Below are 11,727 nucleotides of genomic sequence, written 5' to 3' on the forward strand. Positions count from 1 at the left end.
TTTGTCAATAGTTACCTTTTAAAAGGACTAATTTAAAACTTTTTATTTGCAATTCTATTGATTACCACAGATATTTATTATTTCCAACCTTCTGCTTACTTTGAGTTTAATTTGTTCTCCTTTTTTCAATGTGTTAAGGGGGATGTTTAAATTAAGGCTTCCATGACAAAGTATCACATGCTGTGTGGCTTAAACGTCAGAAATTTATATTCTCATAATTCCTGAGTTTGAATTCTGAGGTCAAGGTGTTCACAGAATTTATTTCTTCTGCAGTCTCTCCAAGGCATGTAGATGGCCATCTTCTGCCTGTGCCTTACATGTACTTCTCTATATCCATATTTATTCTTCTTATAAGGACACCAGTCATATTGGATTAAGGTCCACACTAATGACCTTATTTTATGTTAATTACCTTTATAAAGATGGTATAAATACATTTATATTCTGTGGTACTAAAAGGTAGGACTTTAATAATATTTGAAATTAAAAATTAAGTCTATAACAATTTGAGATATTTCTCTCCTTTATGTAGCTGTCTGCAGCTATAATTTTTTTTTCTAAGCATTGATTTAGGTCAGCTCATGACTTTTGTTATGTTTTGTCTTCATTTTTATTTATCTTAGTGTTTTCTAATTCCTCTAGAAATTTATTTTTTGAACCCATTGGTTATTTAGTAGTATTTTATTTAATTTGTACATATTGGAAATTTTCCAAATTTATTTCTGTGATTGATTTCTAATTGTATTGCATTGAGGCCAGAGAATATACCTTGTATGATTTAAATCTTTTAAACTTTACTGAGATTTTTATTGATGACCTAGCTGTGGTCTATCATAGAGAATGTTCCATGTGCACTTGAGAGAATGTGTATTCTGCTATGGTTTGATGGAAGTTTACATATATAACAGATCTAGTTGGCTAATAGTGATTTCCAAGTCTTCTATTTCTTTGTTGATCTGCACAGTTGTTTTATTCATTATTAAATAGCAGATCTTTGCATTAGTCAGCATTCTCTAGAATAATAGAATCAATAGGAGAAAAAATATATGAGGAAATTTATTCTAAGCTTTTCACTCCCATAATTATGAAGGCTGAGAAGTCTCACAATGTGCTGTCTGCAAATTGGAAACCCGGAAAATCTGGTGTAGTGGGTGGAAGGCCTGAGAACCAGAGAACTGATGGTGTAGATTCCTGTTCTAGTCTGCTAGCCTGAAGGCCTGAGAATCAGGAGCTTCAAGGGCAGAAGAAGATTAAGTTTCCACCTCATATAGTCAGGCAGAGAAAGAGAATTCAACCTTCCTCTATCTGTTTGTTTTATTAAGGCTTTAAGGGATTGAATGGCGCCCACTTAAATGGGGGAGAGCCATCTGCTTCACTCAGCTCACCAATTCAAATGCTAGTACCCACTGGAAACACTCTCACAGAAAAACCCAGGATTAATGTTCAACCAGCTACCTGAGCACCCAGTGGGTCAGTCAGGTTTGACATATAAAATTAACCATCACAGTATTGAACTCTGCAACTATGATTTTTAAATTGTATTTATCTTCCTTAAATTCTGTTAATTTTTGTTTCATGTATTTTGGGACTCTATTATTAGGCATATATATGTTTATGATATTACTATATCATGATTAATTGACCCTTTTATCAGTATAAAATATCCTTCTTTATCTCTTAAATATCTATTGTTTAAATTCTATTTTTGTCTCATATTAGTAAGCCAATTTAAGTTTTTTATGGTTGCTGTTGTATGATATATCTTTTCCTATGTTTTTACTTTCAACCTGTTTGTATCTTTAAGTTGAAAACATTTATCCTGTAGATATATAATTGGACCCTCTGTTTCTTCAGCTAGCCTAGCAATTTTTATCTTTAAATTGAGCTTTTTTTAATGCATACATATTAATGCCATTATTCACATATTAGATTTACATTTGCAGATTTAGTTTTTTTCTGTACATCTAGTATCTTTGTTGTCGTTGATCCCCTATCCCTCTTTACTGCTTTTGTTCCTTTACATTAAGTGAACATTTTCTAGTATAATATCTCAGTTGCTTAATTTTTTATTCATTATATATACTTTTCATTTACTTCCTTAGTTGTGTAAGGGGGAAAAGTAATATCTTTTTCTTATGCATCATGATGTCATGGCTGACAACCCCATAATAAAAGACATTTTGATAAGAGAGAAACGTAACAAATTTATTTCACCAAAGTTTTATAAGACATGGGAAACTTCAGAAATGAAGACATAGAAACCCAGGGAAAGCTGTGTATTTTATGCTTAGGTTTAATGAAGAATGGATAATCACACAGAAGTATGATTGGACAAAAAGGGTGTGATCTAATAATAAAGTGGGGAAACTTAGCAAGGCCTGTTTCTTCAGATTCTTATCTATATTCCTGTGTCTTCATTCTCTTCCTCTGAATGTAGGGCAGAACATCAATCACATAAAGATCTTTCGGGGAGATGGAGTGACAATTCTATTTATAAACTCAGAGAGCAAAGCAGAAGAAGGTTACAAAATGGCCCTTTTACTTATGCCAAAATGGCATATTTTGGGGTGTCATATGCTGATTCCCAGCAGTGGTTGGTCTAGGGTTTACCACATGCATCTTAACTTAGAATATATTTCAGATTTATACAAACTTAATGCTAATGAGAAATCAAAATGTAGAAGCCTTCCCCATAAATAGATCTTTTCCTTCCTCCTGCTTTTTATGCTATCATTGCTATGTATATTATATCTGGATACATAATAAATCGAATAATATACTGCTGTAATTACTAGTTTATAAAATTTTGTAAAGAAACTGAAATAAGTAAAAGCACAAGTATATATTTGTTGAGTTTGTTACATTAACCTTCTTATTTGAAATGTCTGGTTCTCCCCATTTGTTCCCTTGACATCTTGGAGGACAGTGGTTTTAGGAGGACTCCCTTTGACTTTCTCTTTCCCTGATCTCTCTGTTATACTGCCTGCATTCTACCCAAACGTGTCAGACCCAACTGAGAGTCTCCAGTTAGTGCAGGCCATTTTATCTATTGTTATTTTTTTTTTTTAAAAAATGTCCTGGTATATAAATTGTTCCACAGTCTGAACCAAATAAATTCTGAACTTTTCATTATTTAACACAGATTAGGCCAGTCACAGACTGAGACTATCCTTTGATGTCCCTTTTGACTTCAGTGAATGTTTTCTCAACTGTTTCTTTCCCTAATTCTCTCTGGCAAACTAACTGGCCTAAGGTTTAGCTGTTTGCTCTCATAGATCTATCATAGCCCTTTTAATTGTTTCCTATCCAGATCTCCATTGTTTATAAAAATACCCTTAGATGTGAACTTCCTCAAACTGTTTTCCACCTAAAGTAAGTTCATTGGGAGAGGTTTGGAGCTCTCTGTTTTTATGGCCTCTCTCTTCTGGGCAACATCTCTGAGCTACTGCTCCAGCGAAGGGGATGAGGAAGAGGCCTGCTCTTCCTGATGGAACATCTCTGTTTCACAATCCTAGCCGACGGTGGTAGCTGCTTGTCTTCCCCATGTGGAATCTCTACCTCATGAGTAGTCTGCGTGAGGATAAACAGAGCCCCAGTATCAGTCTGCCATACCTGGGATAAAGCCTCTGCTCTAACACACGGAGCTGGTGGAGGAGAGGAGCGGCAGACTTCTAAACCACACTTGCCTTGAGTTTAGACTTCACCAAAAACTGTGGAGGTGAGAAATGTTGGATTGCATCTTCTGATTAGCAGCAGGGTTCATAGGGAACCCCATTTTAATGGCCACAAGCAGCCAGAATGAAGCTTTTATCATGCTGAAGTGGGGGCTGAAGGAAGGAAATAAATGAAGGGATATGGCTCAAGTGCCAAAGACTTTCCTTGTTCTTACCAAGATTTAATATATTTTAGGATATTTAGTATATTTTCTTTAACAATGACTATTAGTAGTTGGTCTTAACCCCTAAGGATAATTTCCAGAGACTTATTTTTTTTTTTAAATTTTAAATTTTCACTGTGTAGTGTTGTTTTGCTGCACTGTGAGGCCATAGAACTCCTCACACTGACAATATTCTGGTGTGTTCAAGAGACAAATCTTGGAAATAAAAACAAGAGAGTTTAGTCATAGAAGAGATTAGATCACACAAAAAGTCAGCAGTATCAGGTAGCCACAGAAAAGTCTTGTTCCAAAATTATAACAAGCAAGAAATCTGAAAAATTCTGCTTGCCTACTCTGTGTTTTTCCTCCAGCATATTTTTCTATAGTCAGCATCCATTTGCAATGTTATCCAAACTATCACATTTTATACTACATATGAGAGCTAAATGATTTTCATGATATTCTCTTAAAGGAGCTCTATTGTTGATTATAGCCAAAAAAATAAACTGGAAAACATCTGCTCATCAGGATTTTGAATATGTTCCTTATCACATCACTAAATGAACACTATTAAGACCTCTCAGTTATGTTTATGAAAAAAATAAAAATAGAATGCTAAATATAATGTGGATATATGTATAAATGTAGTTGTCCTCATATGTTTTAGTTCCAGCTTCATAGATAATACTAATAGAAAATGGGAAGTAATCACTTCTTGGCCTTTTCGCTAAGATCAAGTGAAAATGATATGTATGTTTTGAAAAATGGTGATTACATCACTTTAGTCAGTCCTGAAGCTTAAGTAACAGCCTCAGGCAGTAAAAGTTATATCTCAAAACCTGTGATCCAGCTGCATCCTTTCTTGTAATGGACTCTGCAATAATATGACTTTCATAAATATTATAGCAACAACTTCACCTTGAAGCAGTTGGATTTAACAACATAATTTAATGGATAAATAAAAAATGTTGTCATATCTGTATTGTGTTATGCCTATAGGGTTCAAATAAAATGATATTAAAACACTGCAAGTTCAGGATATTTTGGCCAATTATTAAGGTAAATAATTCACTAAATACTGTCAACTCCAAAATAGGATACTGGGAGCAATAGGATAGCTTCCCAAGTGTGTTACAGAATTATAGATTTAGAAAATGGAAGATATATAAGAAAATCAACTATTTTTGAACACTTTGAAAATATATTTTTATTCATGTCATACAATTAAATACTCATTCTCAAGGTAATGGTAGAATAGTTCCCATTAGATCAACCAATCCTTCCTGCAATTAACTAAAAATTATGAAAAAAAAATCACAACCAACTGATGGCACAGGAGAATAAAGAAAAGCAGTCAGATACTGTCAGAGGAAAATGTAATAGGTGAGTTACCAATTTTTGGAGATTTTTGTCTGAGAGCAAGTCCCAATTGTACTGTGTCAGTTGGTCAAATCCCAGATATAAACCCTTTAATCTTTTTCTCTGAAGTACCAAAGGACTGCTCATACTGTCTGAAATGTCCACAGGAAGGACACACTGTGGATAGGAGAAAACCATAGAAAATCCCAGTGGTTTGTATAATCTGTGCTCAAATCTCTCACTGATATCTGGTGTATACATGCAAAGTTACATTCCAAGTAGTATAAGTCAGGCCAAAAAAACTAATATGAGATTTTAGTGTAGAGGCTTAGAGTCTAAGTGCAGCCTATTAATTGCCTGATTAAAAAAAAAAAAAAAAAAACAATAAAAGATAAATGCTTTTGGAAAACATAAAAGAATCCAAAGTCTCTAAACTTCATTTTTCATAATAGCTAAGAGAGAATATAAAATTTCTATGCATAGCAAAAAACAGCAAATGTGACTCATACTGAAGAAAAAGGAAAATATTTAGAGACCAACCAACTAGTGACTTATATGTTAAAATTACTACACTAGAAACAATTCTCAAAGACATAAAGGAAAATGTTTTTTATAAAAGAAAAGTAGAAATTAAAGAACTGAAAGAGAAAATATAGGAAATTAATAATAAAAAATCAGAGTGAACCTAAGATTGGAAATGATTGAGAAATAAGTGAGAGTGAATATAGATCAACAAAATAGTTGTCCAATCTGAAGTACAAAGGCAATAAGATTGGAAATAATGATGAACAAAATATCAAGGACTTGTGAGGCAATATAAAAATACTTAACATAGGTGTAATTGTAGATCCAGAAGAGGAGGAGAAATAAAACATTCAGAGAAACTCATTCAAAAGTGATGACCAGGATGCACTTCCAATCATTAATAAGAAATACATCTAGATTATATAATAATTGGAGTAGTCTAATCAGTAAGAAATATATTTATACCAAGAACATTATAGACAAATTTCTGAAACACAAAAATACAGACAATATCTTGAAAGGGACCAGAGAAAAATGGCTCAGAGCATACAGGACATGATCAGTTTGAATAACTGGTCAAGTTTTGTCAGAAACAGTGGTTAGTGGAAAACAGTGGAATGATATATATAAACTGTTATAAGAGGAATCAAGAAAACTTAAATAAAAATTAAAAAAAATCTGTATTCAATCAACATATTCTTTAAAAATGTAGGAGAAATAAAAACATTATTAAATACATGAAAAGAAAATTTGCATATAAAACCATGTTAAAGAAGTGCTTCAACATTAAAGGGAAATTATACACAATATTTGGATTTTCAAGAAAGGATGAGAAGCACTGGAAATGGAATATATTTGAGTAAATATAAAACTGTGTTTTTTTCTACATATTTCTTTAAAGTATACATAACTGTTTAAAAGAATTATAGCATTGTCTTATGGGGTTTATGATGAATGAAAGTATGATACATGTAATGACAGTGTGATAAAGAATTGCAGCAGTGGTAAATGGTCCTAAATCATTGTATGGTTTTTATACTTTACTTGAAGTTGTGCAATGTTAACTCTTTATAGATTGTGAAAAGTTACAAATGTATATCTGTAGAGCAAAAACTAAAATAATGCATATAGGTACAAGTTACATTGCCAAAAGATAATAAAATTGAATTCTAAATAAATATCCAATTATTCAAATTAAGGGTGTACAAGTGAAAAAAAGGAATAAAAGCAGAAGGTGCCAAAAAATTAAAATACTAGGCATAATCCAGCCATGTGGATTATTACTTTAAATGTCAATGTACTAAATATTCTTATTAAAAGATAAAGGATGTAAATAAATGAATACAATTATAAAACCGAAGTAGATGATATATGCCAGAGACTCATGTTAAACATAAAACACAGATAGGGTGAAAATAATAGGATAAAAAATTTACATCTTACAAATGTAAGCATGAGTATAGCAGATGGATACAATATTGTCCAATACAGAAGACTTCCAAGCAAAGGGTATTATCAGAAATAAAGATGGACATTAATAAAAAGGTTAAGACATCATGAAGACATAATAATAATAAATAATATGTGCCTAATAATAGAGCTTAAAAATAAAACAAAATTTACTAAAGATAGAAGAAATAGTCCAGGCACAGTGGCTTACCCCTGTAATCACAGCAGTCTGGGAGGCTCAGGTGGGAGGATTGCTTGAGCTCAAGAGTTCAGGACCAGCCTGAGCAAGAACAAGACCAATCTCTAATAAAAATAGAAAAAAATTATTCAGGCACGGTGGTGCATATCTGCAGTCCCAGCTACTTAGGAGGCTGAAGCAGGAGGATTGCTTGAGTCCAGGTGTTTGAGGTTGCAGTGAGCTATCATGATGCCACTCACTGCACTCTAGCCAGGTGCCAGAGTGTGACTATGTCAAAAAAAGCATAAAGAAGGAAGGAAGGAAGGAAGGAAAGAAAGAAAAGAGAAGTAGACAAAGTCACCATGCTAGCTGGAGATTCTAGCACCGATCTTTTAAAACATTGACTGCCATGTGAGTTGTATTTGACAGAGGTTAATTTTGAGCCTGGGCCGGCATGAAGCAAAAGCCTGCAGTTGGTTCACGGAAATCTTACTTGTTGATGTTCTTATTGTTACAGTTAATATTGACAATTTAAATCTAAAAACGTGGATTGTGTTGCATATAACTCATGCACAGAAAACAATAAAAAACTGTAGCCCCTGGGAAATTTTTTTTTCTAGTGTGGCAGTCAATGTATTAATGTTTGAGAGAACTAGTCACAAGCATCAGAAATCTCATTAACTTGAAATAAATATGTTAGCAACTACCTTGACCAAAGTGACATTTATAAAACACTAAACACAACTGAGAAGACAAACTTTTTTGAAATAACATATAGACTATTAACCAAAATAGACCATTGTCTCAGTTATAGATCAAGCTTCAATGAATCTTAAAGATTCAAAAGAACAAAGTATATTGTCTGATCACAAAGTTATTAAATTAAAAATAAATGACATTAACTATTTTGGACAATCTCATTTGGAAATTAAACCAAACACTTCTAAATAATCCATGGATAAAAGATATATCAAATGAAAGATGGCATTGTAGTAAGCGCCAAGAATTGTGCTGCCAGAATCTGGCTGATGTAACTATTTTGTAACTTTGGAGTATGTTGGGTGCTTGAAACTTCTAAGGGAAGACTGAATAATAAGTAGCAGTATATTCCAGTGAATTTTAGCTCTTAGCGCAATAATAACTACCCATCCCCAAACCCCAGCACCCTAGCAAGCAGCTGTGCATGTATTCAAGGGGCAGCTTAAATGCATCGTGTGTGAACCAGGGTGTGTAAAATCACCTTGTCCTCTAAACATCAGGGATCTATGTTGGGATCACTGTTTGCTGCTTCTGATGATGAAGAGGCATGTGGCCATTGTTACTACACTTTGCCCTATTGAAGCAAGTTCCTCTCTTTCAGGCTAAAGTAACTTCCAATAGTTTTAAATGGCTGTAACCCTATCTTCATTGCCCCTCATTTTTCTTTTCCTCTTTTGTGAGCCAGACATTAAAGACTTGGGCATTCAAAAGCAATTACATATAAGAAACAACTATTATAGAAAATGATCATCCATGACCAAGGAAAACACAGGCTCAGAAAAGACCTGACGGGACCTTAAATTTACACCTCAGACTGTTTCTTGGCAAAAGGAAAGCCTCTAACAGGTAAAAACAAAAAGAAAAACAAGAAACAAACAAAAAATAAAAACAAAGAAAAAGAAATGGAAACCCTCAGGAAGGGTAGGGATCTGATTTTTACAGTTATCACTTTATCAGATTAAACTCTCCAGTTCAACAAAATATCACAAGGTATACAAAGAAGCAAGAAAGTGTTACATATTGAAAAGACAAATAAAGTCAACAGAAACCATTCCTAAGAAAAATCCTGATGGCAGATCTACTAGAGAAAGATTGTAAAGCAACTGTCTTAAAGATGCTCAAAGAACTAAAGAAAGCTGTGGAAAAAGTCAAAAAATAACATATGATCAATATGGAAATATCAAAAAAGAGAGCTATCTACCCTAAAAAGAAACAAACAAAAAATTAGGTAAGTGCAAAGTAAAACAATTGAAATGAAAAATTCACTAGAGAGATTTCAGGGCAGATTTGAACACACAGAAGAAAGAATCAGCGAACTTGAAGATCAGACAAGGTAAATTATTGAGGCTCAGGAACATAAAAGAGAAAAATATGAAGAAAATTAAACAGATCTTAAATGACCTGCAGAACACCATCAAGTGGACCAACACATGCATTGTGAGATTCCCAGTAGAAGAGAGAAAGATAGTGGCAGTAAGAATGGTTAAATAAATAATGGCTGAAAACTTCCCAAATTTGATGACAGACATGAATATAAAAATATAAGAAGCTCAACAATCTGCAAGAATGATGAACTCAATGAGACCCATGACATATAATCAAAGTGCTGAAAGCAAAAGAGTACTGTATCTTCAAAGTACCAAGAGAGTATCTACTTATTACATAGAGGATATCCTCAATAAGATTATCAGGCATCAGAGATATAGCAAAGAAAGAGCAAAATTGTAGAAGTGAGCCCTTCCTTTTCAACAAATAGTTTAAATATAAGTGGACTAAATTTTCCAATTAAAAGATAGATTTGCACAATGAAGAAAAACAAAATGTTCCAACTATATGCTGTTTATAAGAGACTCTCTTAATATCAAAAGACAAGTGAATTTAAATTAAAAGGATGGAAAACCATATTCTATGCAAATAGTATCAAAAGAGATCAGGGTGGCTATACTAATATCAGAAAAAAATGGATGTGAAAAATCATTTAAAGAGACAAATTAGAACACTATAAACTAATAAAAGTTTTAATATAGCAAGAAGATATAACAATAATTATAAACATTTATGCACTAAATAACAGATTCATCACAATACATGATTCAAATTCTGACATATTTGAAAGGAGAAATAGATAGTTCTACAATAATAATTGGACATTTCAGTAATCCTCTCTCAATAATGGATAGAAGAATTAGCAGATAAATAAAGAAATGGAAGACTTAAGTGACACAATAAACCAAATAGATCTAATAGACATATATAGAACATTCTGCTCAGTAAGAGTATCTCATTCTTCTCAAGTGCGTATGGAACATTTTCCAGTATCTATGATGTATTAGGCCACAAATTAAGTTTCAATTGAATTAAAAATATAGATATCATTCAATGTATCTTCTCCACTCACAGGCAAAGTTAAAAATTAATAATAGAATGAAAACTACAAAATTGATTAGTTTTTGGAAATTAAATAGCACCCTCTTAAACAACCAATGGATTATAGAAAAAATCAAAAGAGAAATTAGAAAACACTTAGATACAAATGAAAATGAAAATAAAACAAACCAAAACTTAAGAGACAAAACAAAGTAATGCTAAAGGGAAAATTGTAGCTATAAACACATATTTAAAAAAACAAGAAAAACCTCAAATAAATAACTTAACTTTACAACCTATGGATATTAACAGAAAAAGAAAAACAAACTAAACTCAACATTAGCAAAAGCAAACATATAATAAAGAGTAGAAAAGAAATAAACAAAATAGAGGATTAAAAAAAATAAAGAAAATCAACAAAAACAAACGTTGGTTATTTCAAAAGAACAACAAAATTGATCCTGTGGCCTTCGGGCCATATATGAGCTTCTGGATCTTTGAGTGTGGCCTTTTGAATGAATCCACATTTTACAGAACAAATCCTATTTTTAAAAGCGGTGTAGCAGAGAAAGATAAAGCTTTTCTTGCCTCCTTTACTGCTTAAAAAAGAATAATCTTGCACTGTCTGGGGAATGGACACACTTGAAGCTCAGACTCGGGGAGATGGGGAGGCGTGGACAATATATATAACCTGAACTTTTGTACCCCCATAATGAGCTGAAATTAAAAAAAAAAAAAAAACACATACACAAAAAAGATAAAAAGTAGATGTATAAGTGTGCTATTTATCATAAAGAGGTAGATATAAAAATTAAAAGAATAAGCTAAAGGAATTGAAACTGGCTACTTCCGCAGAAGAAGGGATGGCAAAAAGAAGAGTCAAAAGATGACTGTAGTCCTGAACTTGTAGAAATATCTAAATTATTAAGCTACATGCATTATAACTTAGATTTTAAAAGTAAAAACCAAATTAAAAGTGACTGAGAGAAATAAATATGTATCTAAAATCCATACTAGAAAAATTGCTTGTGCATTGTAATTTGTAAAAAACAAATTAGAGTCACTACAGTACTTCATTTGGAGGCATCAGAAGTCTGCCTAGGCACTGTTATCCATTTTTTTTGATCTCCATAAAATGAAGGGGAAAAAAGAAAAATTATTCCCACTCTTAATCTTTTAGTATCATAGCATTTTAAAGTCAAAGCAATCTCAT

The sequence above is a fragment of the Eulemur rufifrons genome, chromosome 7 (assembly GCF_041146395.1).
Source record: "Eulemur rufifrons isolate Redbay chromosome 7, OSU_ERuf_1, whole genome shotgun sequence".
Lineage (NCBI taxonomy): Eukaryota > Metazoa > Chordata > Mammalia > Primates > Lemuridae > Eulemur > Eulemur rufifrons.